The sequence below is a fragment of the Pristiophorus japonicus genome, chromosome 8, assembly GCF_044704955.1.
Source record: "Pristiophorus japonicus isolate sPriJap1 chromosome 8, sPriJap1.hap1, whole genome shotgun sequence".
Classification (NCBI taxonomy): domain Eukaryota; kingdom Metazoa; phylum Chordata; class Chondrichthyes; family Pristiophoridae; genus Pristiophorus; species Pristiophorus japonicus.
The window spans coordinates 69,981,757-69,996,080 of record NC_091984.1 but is presented as its reverse complement, the minus strand read 5'-3'; positions in this window follow the sequence as shown (position 1 = coordinate 69,996,080).

The following is a 14,324-nucleotide window of genomic DNA, read 5'->3' as shown; positions in this document are numbered from 1 at the left end:
CAAGGACTCTCCCTTCAATGCCGCCTATCGCGCCCCCTGCTGGCCTATTGGCCCCGACCGCATTCGCTCACGGGAGTCCCACCCGCCAGCGGAACTACTCATGAAACGTACACTAAAAACTCGGCTGTCCCTCATTCATCCAGTCCTGTCAGACATTGTTGAAGGCAAGCGCCAGTCCCAAAATGAGTGCCATGACCGTAATTCAAAGGGGAGATGTGTAGAAATCGATGACCCTGTATTGATTCTTAATCACGCTTTGGGGCCCAAGTGGCTTGAGGGTACTGTAATTGGCAAAGAAGGGAATAGGGTCATAGTGGTCAGACTTAACAATGGACAGATATGCCGCAAGCATCTGGACCAAGTAAAAAAAAAGGTTCAGCATACACACTGAGGAACCTGAGGAAAATCATGAGATGCTGCCCACATCACCGATAGTGAATGAGCAACAAAAACTTTCAGCAGCATGCATAGTCCCTGCGGCCAGCCCGGACGAGCCGGAATCACCACCGAGGACAGAGACCCATGCCAAGGCTCAACAACCAAAGCCCCAACTGCGGCGCTCCACGAGAGAGCGTCGACCACCCGAAAGACTTAATCTTTGACCCCACAAGATGTGGGGGGGGGGGGGAAGTGATGTCATGTATGTAATCTTCATGTAACTGTAACCTTCATGTAACAACTATATACACCTAAGAAATGCACACCTTGACCACAGGGGGTGAACTTGTGGGAGTCACTCCTAGCCTGGTCTTTCAGGTATAAAAGGGGAAGTTCCACCCACCTTCATCACTTCTTGGTCCTGTGAATAAAGGTTAGGTCACAGAGTGACTTTGTCTGCAGAATGTGCCTCATGTGAATTTATAGTAGTGTGTAAGGACACAACAGGGCCAAAGATCACCTCCACAGCACCAACAAGGTGTTAACTGCCTCGCATTAACGATTGATGGCAGACTCTGGGTCACCTGAAGTCGTGCAGCAGCAGCCGGCATGTATGTGCTGCCATGTATATTCCTGCTCGAAAACGACATTACTTTGTGCACAGTATTGGCCGAAACTTCTTTACTCTGTGAAATCTGTTTGGTGTTGTTGCTGGTGGACACAAATGCCTGGGCTATCGTTATGGCTTACTTAGATTCGGTGTTTCAACAGTCAATAGTTTGCGAATGCACAGTACAAAAAAGTCTCAAAGCATTTGTTCTAGGAATCCCTCAAATTCGCAATGTGCTGCGAGGTACCTTAGTTCGGCGACATAGCTCGCCTCTTTCTGGCCCTCCGACCATTGACATGTGTAGAACCAATATCTTGCCATCAAAATGCTTTCTTTAGGATTTAGGTGTTCCCGGACCAATGTACGCAATTCGACATAGGATTTAGCTGTTGGTTTTACGGGAGCTAGGAGATTCTTCATGAGGCCATAGGTTGTTGCCCCACAGACAGTAAAGAGGATCGCCCTTTTGTTGGCAGCATTCTCCTCCTCTTCCAGCTCGTTGGCCACAAAGTATTGGTCGAGCCTCTCCATGAAGGCCTCCCAATCGTCCCCTTCTGAGAACTTCTCCAGGATACCAACTGTTCTTTGTATTTTTGCCTGGTTGTTCGTTACCTTGTCGCCAATTGATGCGCCAATTGATAAAGGATGAAACTGAGTACTGTGTACAATGAGCAAGTGTGACCTTAGCTCCTTTAATAAGACTCCAAAGTGCAGGTACCTCGTGGGTGGCCTGCTTATATACTGTGCTCCCAAGGGATGCTGGGATCCCTTGGGACTCCAACAGGTAGGCCCTCTTGTGGTAGTGTAATGCAGGTTACAAGGGGTTACATAACAGGTTTCTTACCTGTTTCTCTAATTCTATTTTTTTTGCTGTTTTCCCCCCTGGTACAGTCCTGATCTTCGCTTCCTTAAGTCCAAGGGTCGCAAGTTTGAACGGATATAAGACAACTGGTTTAACCTTTCACCGCCAGATCTGGCTGGAACACAAAGCACTATCGGGTCCTGCTATTATTTGCCAAAATCGCACTATTGCAGAATCATTCTGGAATCTAAAGATAAACCCTGGCTTCAATTCTCACTGCTAACCATCTTTCGAAACCCCTCTCTCCAGTCTCCATCCTCACCTCCGACAATAAGTGTGAGGAGCTCATGGACTTCTTTGTATGCTCATGGACTATCAGTAAGTAACCTTCAGCATTGTTGTTGCCAAATTAAGTTTATCTAAGGGTTAAGTCATGGCAGGGCAGCTCGGACACATGTTATACTCCTCCTGTACTATGTGGGAAGTCAGGGACGCTTCCAGTGTCCCTGACGACTATGTGTGCGGGAAGTGCATCCGCCACCAGCTCCTGACAGACCACATTGCGGCACTGGAGCTCCGGGTGGATTCACTCTAGAGCATGCATAATGCTGAGAATGACGTGAATAGTATGTTTAGCGAGTTGGTCTCACTGCAGGTAAAGGGTACACAGCCAGATAGTAAATGGATGGCCAACAGGAAGAGCAGTGCAAGGAAGGTAGTGCAGGGGTCCCCTGTGGTCATCCCCCTGCAAAACAGATACACCGCTTTGAGTACTGTTGAGGGTGATGACTCATCAGGGGAGGGCAGCAGCAGCCAAGTTCATGGCACCGTGGGTGGCTCTGCTGCATAGGAGGGCAGGAAAAAGAGTGGGAGAGCGATAGTGATAGGGGATTCGATTGTAAGGGGAATAGATAGGCATTTCTGCGGCCGCAACCGAGACTCCAGGATGGTTGCCTCCCTGGTGCAAGGGTCAAGGATGTCTCGGAGTGGGTGCAGGACATTCTGAAAAGGGAGGGAGAACAGCCAGTTGTCGTGGTGCACATTGGTACCAACGATATAGGTAAAAAACGGGATGCGGTCCTACGAGACGAATTTAGGGAGCTAGGAGCTAAATTAAAAAGTAGGACCTCAAAAGGAGTAATCTCAGGATTGCTACCAGTGCCACATGCTAGTCAGAGTAGGAATCACAGGATAGCACAGATGAATACGTGGCTTGAGGAGTGGTGCAAAAGGGAGGGATTCAAACTCCTGGGACATTGGAACCGGTTCTGGGGGAGGTGGGACCAGTACAAACTGGACGGTCTGCACCTGGGCAGGACCGGAACCAATGTCCTCGCGGGAGTGTTTGCTAGTGCTGTTGGGGAGGAGTTAAACTAACATGGCAGGGGAATAGGAACCTATGCAGGGAGACAAAGGGAAATAAAATGGAGGCAGAAGCAAAAGATAGAAAGGAGAATAGTAAAAGTGGAGGGCAGAGAAACCCAAGGCAAAAAACAAAAAGGGCCACATTACAGCAAAATTCTAAAGGGGCAAAGTGTGTTAAAAAGACAAGCCTGAAGGCTCTGTGCCTCAATACGAGAAGTATTCGGAATAAGGTGGACGAATTAACTGCGCAGATAGCAGTTAACGGATATGATGTGATTGGCATCACGGAGACAAGGCTCCAGTGTGACCAAGGCTGGGAACTCAACATCCAGTGGTATTCAACATTTAGGAAGGATAGGCAGAGAGGAAAAGGAGGCGGGGTGGCTTTGCTGGTTAAAGAGGAAATTAATGCAATAGTAAGCAGGGACATTAGCCTGGATGATGTGGAATCGGTATGGGTGGAGCTACGGAATACCAAAGGGCAGAAAACACTAGTGGGAGTCGTGTAAAGACCACCAAAGTAGTAGTGAGGTTGCGGATAGCATCAAACAAGAAATAAGGGATGTGTGCAATAAAGGCACAGCAGGTATCCTGGTCGACTTTAATCTACATATTGATTGGACTAACCAAACTGACAGCAATGCGGTGGAGGAGGATTTCCTGGAGTGTATTAGGGATGGTTTTCTTGACCAATATGTCGAGAAACCAACTAGAGAGCTGGCCATCCTAGATTGGGTGATGTGTAATGAGAAGGGACTAATTAACAATCTTGTTGTGCGAAGCCCCTTGGGGAAGAGTGACCATAATATGGTAGAATTCTTTATTAAGATGGAGAGTGACACAGTTAATTCATAAACTAGGGTCCTGAACTTAAGGAAAGGTAACTTCGACGGTATGAGGTGTGAATTGGCTAGAATAGACTAGCAAAGGATACGAAAAGAGTTGACAGCGGATAAGCAATGGCAAACATTTAAAGATCACATGGATCAACTTCAGCAATTGTACATCCCTGTCTGGAGTAAAAATAAAACAGGGAAGGTGGCTCAACTGTGACTAACAAGGGAAATTAAGAATAGTGTTAAAACCAAGGAAGAGGCATATAAATTGGCTAGAAAAAGCAACAAATCTGAGGACTGGGAGAAATTTAGAATTCAACAGAGGAAGACTAAGGGTTTAATTAAGAGAGGAAAATAGAGTACGAGAGGAAGCTTGCAGGGAACATAAAAACTGACTGCAAAAGCTTCTATAAATATGTGAAGAGAAAAAGATTAGTGAAGACAAATGTAGATCCCTTGCAGTCAGATTCAGGTGAAATTATAATGGGGAACAAAGAAATGGCAGATGAATTGAACTAATACTTCCGTTCTGCCTTGATGAAGGAAGACACATATAACCTTCCGAATGTACTAGGGGAGAGTGGGTCTAGGGAGAAGGAGGAACTGAAGAATATCCTTATTAGGCTGGAAATTGTGTTAGGAAAATTGATGGGATTGAAGGCTGATAAATCCCTGGGGCCTGATAGTCTGCATCCCAGAGTACTTAAGGAAGTGGCCCTAGAAATAGTGGATGCATTGGTGATCATTTTCCAACAGTCTATCAACTCTGGATCAGTTCCTATGGACTGGAGGGTAGCTAATGTAACGCCACTTTTTAAAAAAGGAGGGAGAGAGAAAACGGGTAATTATAAACCGGTTAGCTTGACATCAGTAGTGGGGAAAATGTTGGAATCAATCATTAAGGATGAAATAGCAGCCCATTTGGAAAGCACTGACAGGATCGGTCCAAGTCAACATGGATTTATGAAAGTGAAATCATGCTTGACGAATCTTCTGGAATTATTTGAGGAGATAACTAGCAGCATGGACAAGGGAGAACCAATGGATGTGGTGTATTTGGACTTTCAAAAGGCTTTTGACAAGGTCCCGCACAAGAGATTGGAGTGCAAAATCAAAGCACATGGTATTGGGGGTAATGTACTGATGTGGATAGAGAACTGGTTGGTAGACAGGAAGTAGAGAGTCGGGATAAACGGGTCCTTTTCAGAATGGCAGGCAGTGACTAGTGGAGTGCCGCAGGGCTCAGTGCTGGGACTCCAGCTCTTTACAATATACATTAGCGATTTGGATGAAGGAATTGAGTGTAATATCTCCAAGTTTGCAGATGACACTAAACTGGGTGGCGGTGTGAGTTGTGAGGGGGATGCTAAGAGGCTGCAGGATGACTTGGCTAGGTTACATGGAAACATAGAGACAGAGAAAATAGGTGCAGGAGTAGGCCATTCGGCCCTTTGAGCCTGCACCGCCATTCAATAAGATCATGGCTGATCATTCCCCCAGTACCCCTTCCCTGCTTTCTCGCCATAACCCTTGATCCCCTTAGCCGTAAGGGCCATATCTAACTCCCTCTTGAATATATCCAATGAACTGGCATCAACAACTCTCTGCGGCAGGGAATTCCATAGGTTAACAACTCTCTGAGTGAAGATGTTTCTCCTCATCTCAGTCCTAAATGGCCTACCCCTTATCCTAAGACTATGTCCCCTGGTTCTGGACTTCCCCAACATCGGGAACATTCTTCCCGCATCTAACCTGTCCAGTCCCGTCAGAATGTTATATGTTTCTATGAGATCCCCTCTCATCCTTCTAAATTCCAGTGAATAAAGGCCCAGTTGATCCAGTCTCTCCTCATATGACAGTCCAGCCATCCCTGGAATCAGTCTGGTGAACCTTCGCTGCACTCCCTCAATAGCAAGGACGTCTTTCCTCAGATTAGGAGACCAAAACTGAACACAATATTCCAGGTGAGGCCTCACTAAGGCCCTGTACAACTGCAGTAAGACCTCCCTGCTCCTGTATTCAAATCCCCTAGCTATGAAGGTCAACATACCATTTGCCTTCTTCACTGCCTGCTGCACTGATGAACCATGACCCCCAGGTCTCGTTGCACCTCTCCTTTTCCTAATCTGCCGCCATTCAGATAATATTCTGCCTTCGTGTTTTTGCCCCCAAAGTGGATAACCTCACATTTATCAACATTATACTGCATCTGCCATGTATTTGCCCACTCGCCTAACCTGTCCAAGTCACCCTGCAGCCTCTTAGCGTCCTCCTCACAGCTCACACCACCACCCAGTTTAGTATCATCAGCAAACTTGGAGATATTACACTCAATTCCATCATCTAAATCATTAATATATATTGTAAAGGGAGTTAGACATGGCCCTGTCAGCTAAAGGGATCAAGGGGTATGGAGAGAAAGCAGGAAAGGGGTACTGAGGTGAATGATCAGCCATGATCTTATTGAATGGTGGTGCAGACTCGAAGGATCGAATGGCCTACTCCTGCATCTATTTTCTATGTTTCTATGTTTCTATGTAAAGAGCTGGGGTCCCAGCACTGAGCCCTGCGGCACTCCACTAGTCATTGCCTGCCATTCTGAAAAGACCCGTTTGTCCCGACTCTCTACTTCCTATCTGTCAACCAGTTCTCTATCCACGTCAGTACATTACCTCCAATACGATGTGCTTTGATTTTACACACCAATCTCTTGTGTGGGACCTTAGGTGAGTGGGCAAATGCATGGCAGATGCAGTATAATGTGGATAAATGTGAGGTCATCCATTTTGGGGGGCAAAAACTCGAAGGCAGAATATTATCTGAATGGCGGCAGATTAGGAAAAGGGGAGGTGCAACGAGACCTGGATGTCATGGTTCATCAGTCATTGAAGGTTGGCATGCAGGTACAGCAGGCGATGAAGAAGGCAAATGGTATGTTGGCCTTCATAGCTAGGGGATTTAAATATAGGAGCAGGCAAGTCTTACTGCAGTTGTACAGGGCCTTGGTGAGGCTTCACCTGGAATATTGTGTTCAGTTTTGGTCTCCTAATCTGTGGAAGAACCTTCTTGCTATTGAGAGAGTGCAGCGAAGGTTCACTGGACTAATTCCGTGGATGGCTGGACTGTCATATGAGGAGAGATTGGATCAACTGGGCCTTTGTTCACTGGAGTTTAGGATGAGAGGGGATCTCATGGAAATGTATAAGATTCTGTTGGGACTGGACAGGTTAGATGCGAGAAGAATGTTCCCAATGTTGGGGATGTCCAGAACCAGGGGACAATAGGACTGAGATGAGGAGAAACTTCTTCACTCAGAGAATTATTAACCTGCGGAATTCCCTGCCGCAGAGAGTTGTTGATGCCAGTTCATTGGATATATTCAAGAGGGAGTTAGATATGGCCCTTACGGCTAAGGGGATCAAGGGGTATGGAGAGAAAGCAGGAAAGGGATATTGAGGGAATGCTCAGCCATGATCTTATTGAATGGCGGTGCAGGCTCGAAGGGCCGAATGACCTACTCCTGCACCTATTTTCTATGTTTCTATGTTTCTGTGTCTCTAAGATTGAGACCATCCGTTCGGCCGCCTCTGCCTCTTCCCTTCCTTCCCCTAGCCCAGCGGGCCAAACTTCTCAAAGGAAACCCCCTAACCTAGCCCTGACCTCATGTCCTTCTCCAGTTTCTCTCCGATCTCCCCTCATGATGTTTCCGACCTCATCCTGTCCATGAGACCCACTTCCTTCTCCCTTGACCCCCATTCCCACCAAACTGTTGACCACCCAACTTCCTTTTCTGGCTCCCATGTTAGTTGACATTGTTAACAGTTCTCTCACCTCAGGTACTGTCCCTCTCTCCCTCGAATCTGCCATCATCACCCCTCTCCTCAAAAAAACAACCATCAACCCCTCCGTGCAAACTACCGCCCCATCTCCAACATCCCTTTCCTCTCCAAAGTACTTGAACGCGTTGTCGCCTCCCATATTTGTGCCCATCTTTCCCGCAATTCCATGTTTGAATCCTTCCAATACGGTTTCTGCGCCTGTCACAGTACCGAAACGGCATTCATCAAAGTCACAAATGACATCCTTTGTGACTGTGACAAAGGCAAACTATCCCTCCTCGTCCTTCTTGACTTGTCTGCAGCCTTTGACATGGTTGACCAGTCTATCCTTTTCCAATACCTCACCACCATTGTCCAGCTGGGTGGGACTGCACTCGCCTGGTTCCATTCTTATCCATCTATTTGTAGTCAGAGTATCACCTGCGATGGCTTGTCTTTCCACATCGTTACCTCTGGTGTCCCTCAAGGATCTATCCTTGGCCCCCTCCTATTTTTCATCTACATGTTGTCCCTTGACGACATCATCCAAAAACACAGCATCAGTTTCCACATGTATGCTGATGACACCCAGCTCCATCTCACCACCACTTCTCTCAACCCCTCCACGGGCTCTAAATTATCAGACTGTTTGTCTGACATCCAGTTCTGGATGAGCAGAAATTTTCTCCAATTGAATATTGGGAACACCGAAGCCATTGTTTTCGGTCCCTGCCACGAACTCCGTCTCTACCCACGCACTCTATCTCTCTCCCCCACTCCTGTCTGAAGCCGAACCAGATTGTTTGCAACCTTGGTGTCATATTTAACCCTGAAATGAGCTTTCGACTCGATATCCGTAGCATAACTAAGACCGCCTATTTTCAACGATGTAACATCACCCGTCTGCACCCTTGCGTCAGCTCATCCGCTGCTGAAGCTCTCATCCATGCCTTTGTTACCTCTAGACTTGACTATTCCAACACACTCCTGGCTGGCCTCCCGCATTCTACCCTATGTAAACTAGAGAGGATCCAAAGTCCCGTTCACCTATCACCCCTCTGCTCGCTGACTTATATTGGCTGCTGGTTAAGCAACGCCACGATTTCAAAATTCTCATCCTTATTTTCAAATCGCTCCATGGCATCGCCCCTCCCTATCTCTGTAATCTCCTCCAGCCCCACAAACACCACTCCCCCACTTCCACCACCCCTCTCCCTGAGTTGTCTGCACTCCTCTAATTCTGCCCTCTTGAGCATCCCTGATTATAATCGATCAATCATCGGTGGCCGTGCCTTCTGTTGCCTAGGCCCTAAGCTCTGGAACTCCCTCCCTAAACCTCTCCGCCTTTCTTTCCTCCTTCAAGACGCTCCTTAAAACATACCTTTTTGATCCAAGCTTTCGGTCACCTGTCTATTTTCTGCTTATGCAGCTCGGTGTCAAATTTTTATCTCATAACACTCCTGTGAAGCACCTTAGGACGTTTCACTATGTTAAAGGCACTATATAAATACAAGTTGTTGTTGTTTCCCTGACTGTTTTGTTGCTTCTATTGTCTCTCCGTTCATTCTCTCTGTGTTTCTGTTTCTTTTGTTGCTGCTGATCTTATTCTGTTTTCACATCATTGTGTCTTTCTTTTCTTTATCTTCCCCATTTCTCTCATTCTGTTCTAATCTCTACTCATTTCGATGGTTGCTTTCTTTTAATCTGCTATTTCCTTCATTCGTTGACAAGAGAATCTTGAAATATCCAGGATGGTGTGAGGGCCGTGTGAGGATGTGTGGGGTCCGAGTGTGGGGGTGGGTGTGAGGATGGGTGTGAGGATGGGTGTGAGGGTGGGTGTGAGGGTGGATGTGAGGGTGGGTGGGGGCTGAGTGTGAGGGCCGTGTGAGGGTGGGTGAGGTCCGAGTATGAGAGTGGGTGTGAAGGTGGGTGTGAGAGTGGGTGTGAGGGTGGGTGTGAGGGCCGTGTGAGGGTGAGTGTGAGGGTGCGTGTGAGGGTGGGTGTGAAGGTGGGTGTGAGAGTGGGTGTAAGAGTGGGTGTGAGAGTGGGTGTGAGGATGGGTGTGAGGGTGGGTGTGAGGGTGGGTGTGAGGGTGCGTGTGAGGGTGGGTGTGAAGGTGGGTGTGAGAGTGGGTGTGAGGGTGGGTGTGAGGGTGTGAGGATGCGTGTGAGGGTGGGTGTGAGGGTGGGTGTGAAGGTGGGTGTGAGAGTGGGTGTGAGGGTGGGTGTGAGAGTGGGTGTGAGGGTGGGTGTGAGGGTGGGTGTGAAGGTGGGTGTGAGAGTGGGTGTGAGGGTGGGTGTGAGGGTGGGTGTGAAGGTGGGTGTGAGAGTGGGTGTGAGGGTGGGTGTGAGGGCCGTGTGAGGGTGTGTGGGGTCCGAGTATGAGGGTGGGTGTGAAGGTGGGTGGAAAGTGGGTGTGAGGGTGGGTGTGAGGGTGGGTGTGAGGGTGTGTGTGAGGGTGGGTGGGGTTTGGGGGGGTCATTTTTAGACTCCTGCTGGTCTGGGATCTGGCATACCATGCAGTGCCAACACAAGCACAGGAAATAGATTACACCACGATGCTTCCCCTTTACATTGTTTCCAGGATTTGTGGCGTTTCGCTCAAGGGGGAGGAGCAGAATGCCTGCACTTAATATGAATGTTTTTGCCTTAAATTGAAGTCTTAGGATTACCTGGTGGTCCCAGGAGTAGAATGCTGTGCTCGTATTCAGAGGCTCCAGCTTCAGGTGCCCTTTCCAGCATTAACATTCACCTATGCCTGTAGGTGGGTTTTGCAGATTTCGCCGGCTCAGAATTTTAAAGAAATCCTCATGTTCTTCTTTCTCTACAATTAGTGTAGAGAAATAAAGCTACAGACAGTTCCTGTTGTGATTAAGATAAGTTGCAGGCATTTCAGATTATTGGTGGAAACTCAGACGGGAAAGGATATTTCCATTTTGACAGATACTTTACAATAGACGATAGGGAAGACAGAAATGAAACAGGAAAACCAAGAAGGGTCTGTTATTTGGTGACCATATGAAGAGAAAGGGACCTGTTAATAACTGAGAACATGCACTGTGCTCCAGGGAAAAGTATATAGATCCAAGTTAAAGAAATAAGTATAATTAATGACTCCCACAAAATTCCACGGGAGTTTAGCGGCGGCGGTAAACGGTGCCAACCGTTCCACTGCGGTGGAGATGATCACCGTGCGCAGTGGCCCCAGAGCAAAAATTCGGGCAGCCCCCTGGAGCTGCGCCAGGTAATGCCAGCGACAGCACCAGGGGGCGCGTGCCCGGCTACAGGCCGCTCGCGGGGTGACATTTAAAGGGGAGGTGGCGCTTTAAACAAAAAATCTGCAGTTTCCGGTCGCGGTCTGTTGTGGGGTCCTTTAATGAAGGGGAGGGTCCTTCTATGCGGCAGCGCTAAGCGTCCCACCACATAGTGCTGTGTCCCTCAGATTCCTTCCACCCTGCTCTTGCCCCACAGAGCAAATAGAGCGCATTATTTGAAGTGGTTGTATTTATTATTAAGAAAGCATATTATTATGTAAGACAACATCAAGAAGTCTATCCTTTTTGTCTGCTTGTCGATTTTCCATGATGTTGTGCATGGGGAGTCAAGCACAAATGTAGACTTCAAGTAAAGCAGGGGATAATTGGACCAGGTCACATAGACTTAATTCAATCCTCAGTTTAAAGTCATAGACGATGGCGGGGAATTTACTCCGAGCTTCTCCCGCTCCACTGCTGTAACATAGCCGGAAACCCCATTTCTGCCGCACTTCCAGCAAAGTTGCAGCGGCAGAAAGGGAGCAGCTCTGAGGAAATTCCCAGCCTGTGTCCTTAATTTTATATAATACTTCAAGTAAATATTATTGTATTCATAATTAAACAGCATAAGGCAATTTAGGAAGCAGAAAAGCAGAGTAGATTGGGCCCCAGGAGTTTCTCTGAAGTACAGGCTGCGGAGCTGGGGAAAGCAAAACGGAGGTATTGCAAAGACAATACCTGTGAGGGGTGGGATGTAATTACATCATGACAAGTTTATATAGACATTATAAATGTGGACACAGGCATTTATAAGAGGAAAATTTGATGCAAAAGTGTGACAAAAATGTGACAAGAGGAAGTAAGATTTTATAGACAGGGAGGGGCCAAAATTGCACACCACCCGAAACAAGTTTGCGGATGACACTAAACTGGGTGGCAGTGTGAGCTGTGAGGAGGACGCTAAGAGGCTGCAGGGTGACTTGGACAGGTTAGGTGAGTAGGTAAATGCATGGCAGATGCATTAGAATGTGGATAAATGTGAGGTTATCCACTTTGGGGGCAAAAACACGAAGGCAGAATATTATCTGAATGGCGGCAGATTAGGAAAAGGGGATGTGCAACGAGACCTGGGTGTCATGGTTCATCAGTCACTGAAAGTGGGCATGCAGGTACAGCAGGCGGTGAAGAAGGCAAATGGTATGTTGGCCTTCATAGCTAGGGGATTTGAATATAGGAGCAGGGAGATCTTACTGCAGTTGTACAGGGCCTTAGTGAGGCCTCACCTGGAATATTGTGTTCAGTTTTGATCTCCTAATCTGAGGAAGGATGTTCTTGCTATTGAGGGAGTGCAGCGAAGGTTCACCAGACTAATTCCAGGAATGACTGGACTGTCATATGAGGAGAGACTGGATCAACTGGGCCTTTATTCACTGGAGTTTAGAAGGATGAGAGGGGATCTCATAGAAACATATAAGATTCTGACGGGACTGGACAGTTTAGATGCGGGAAGAATGTTCCCGATGTTGGGGAAGTCCAGAACCAGGGGACATAGTCTTAGGATAAGGGGCAGGCCATTTAGGACTGAGATGAGGAGAAACTTCTTCACTCAGAGAGTTGTTAACCTGTGGAATTCTCTACCACAGGAAGTAGTTGAGGCCAATTCACTAAATATATTCAAAAGGGAGTTAGATGAAGTCCTTACTACTCGGGGGATCAAGGGGTATGGCGTGAAAGCAGGAAGTGGGTACTGAAGTTTCATGTTCAGCCATGAACTCGTTGAATGGCGGTGCAGGCTAGAAGGGCTGAATGGCCTGCTCCTGCACCTATTTTCTATGTTTCTATGTTTCTAAAATAGGTGTAGGAGTAGGTCATTCGGCCCCTCGAGCCTGCACCGCCATTTAATGAGATCATGGCTGATTATTCCCTCAGTAACCCTTTCCTGCTTTCTCTCCATACCCCTTGATCCCCTTAGCCGTAAGGGCCATATCTAACTCCCTCTTGAATATATCAAATGGCATCAACATTTTCTATGTTTCTATGTTTCTATGAGTCACACCTACCGCTCTTGAAGTGTTCCATCCGCCCCAATGCATAGGGCGGCCAATCCGGAGAAATTCACCACTTTGTGCTCTTTTTTGGAGCGGGGCGGAAGTGGCCTTATCATCAGGGCGGAATTGGGGGCGGGACGGAGTGGCCGTTACTAGTGGGACGGAATTGGGAGTGGGGCAGAGTGACCGCTGCTCCAAGACATCAGCGCCATGCTGATGATGTCATCGCGCTGGCGCATCACAATGTCTCTCCCCTTCATTTAAAGGGGAGGGCCACTGCAAACTCTACAGCCACTTCAGTGGTAAACACTGGGCCACCAGGGAAGAGTTTTGGCCGGGCCAGTGGCCTGGCACCCAAGAGGGGGTGCTGCGCTGCCTGTTGATGACCCGGCCGAACCTGCGACCATAATTGTTGGCCCGACCTGGCAGTCGGCGATAAAAATAAACATGGAGTCGCCGGCAGTGTCACCTCCCCTTTAAGGGCGGCCATGCCACCAAGCCACAGAAAGGGTACCAACAGCAAAAGCTGTTCGGGGCACCAACCGTTGGCGGCACCGCTCCCATGGGGCAATTTTAGAAAGGGACAATTTCCCGCAAGGCAATTTCGGGAAGGGGTCGCCGCCGGTCAGTAAGGAGTTGGCGCATGCATGATGCGGTGGCAAAACGGTCCCCTACACCACCGCAAAACTGAAAAAGGGCAATTTATAAAATGGTGCCCCTCCGCGGAGACTCGGCAGCCAGTCCACACTGACCCGTGGCTGCAGTTTTGCCACGGGCCTTATAGAAAGGGGCAATTTCAGCCCCGAACTTTACACAGATATAATATTTTTAAATATACTGTATAGATTAATAAACCCTGCTCAAGTGCCAAGGTAACAGTATAGGATACCATTAGCTTTGGAAAAAAATGTAAAAGAGATTAGTTAAATCAAGAGTAATGCTTAGGTAATATCAAAGTTGAAATGTAAAAGTCTAAAGATTGTCTCGGGGCCGAAATTACCTCTTTCCTTAAGACCTGTTCCCACCGGAAATCGGAGTGCAATGGCCGCCGATTTCTCGTGTAATGGCCGCCATTATCAAAATTCCGCTCCTGCAGTATCCCAGCGGTGATCCGTTTTCCCTTCGCCCCGCCGCCCCCACCGCTCCGCTCCTGCCGAGCTGCCCTAAGTGCGTCATCAGATGCGCACCACCGATGTTCCCCCCCGGTGGCGAAA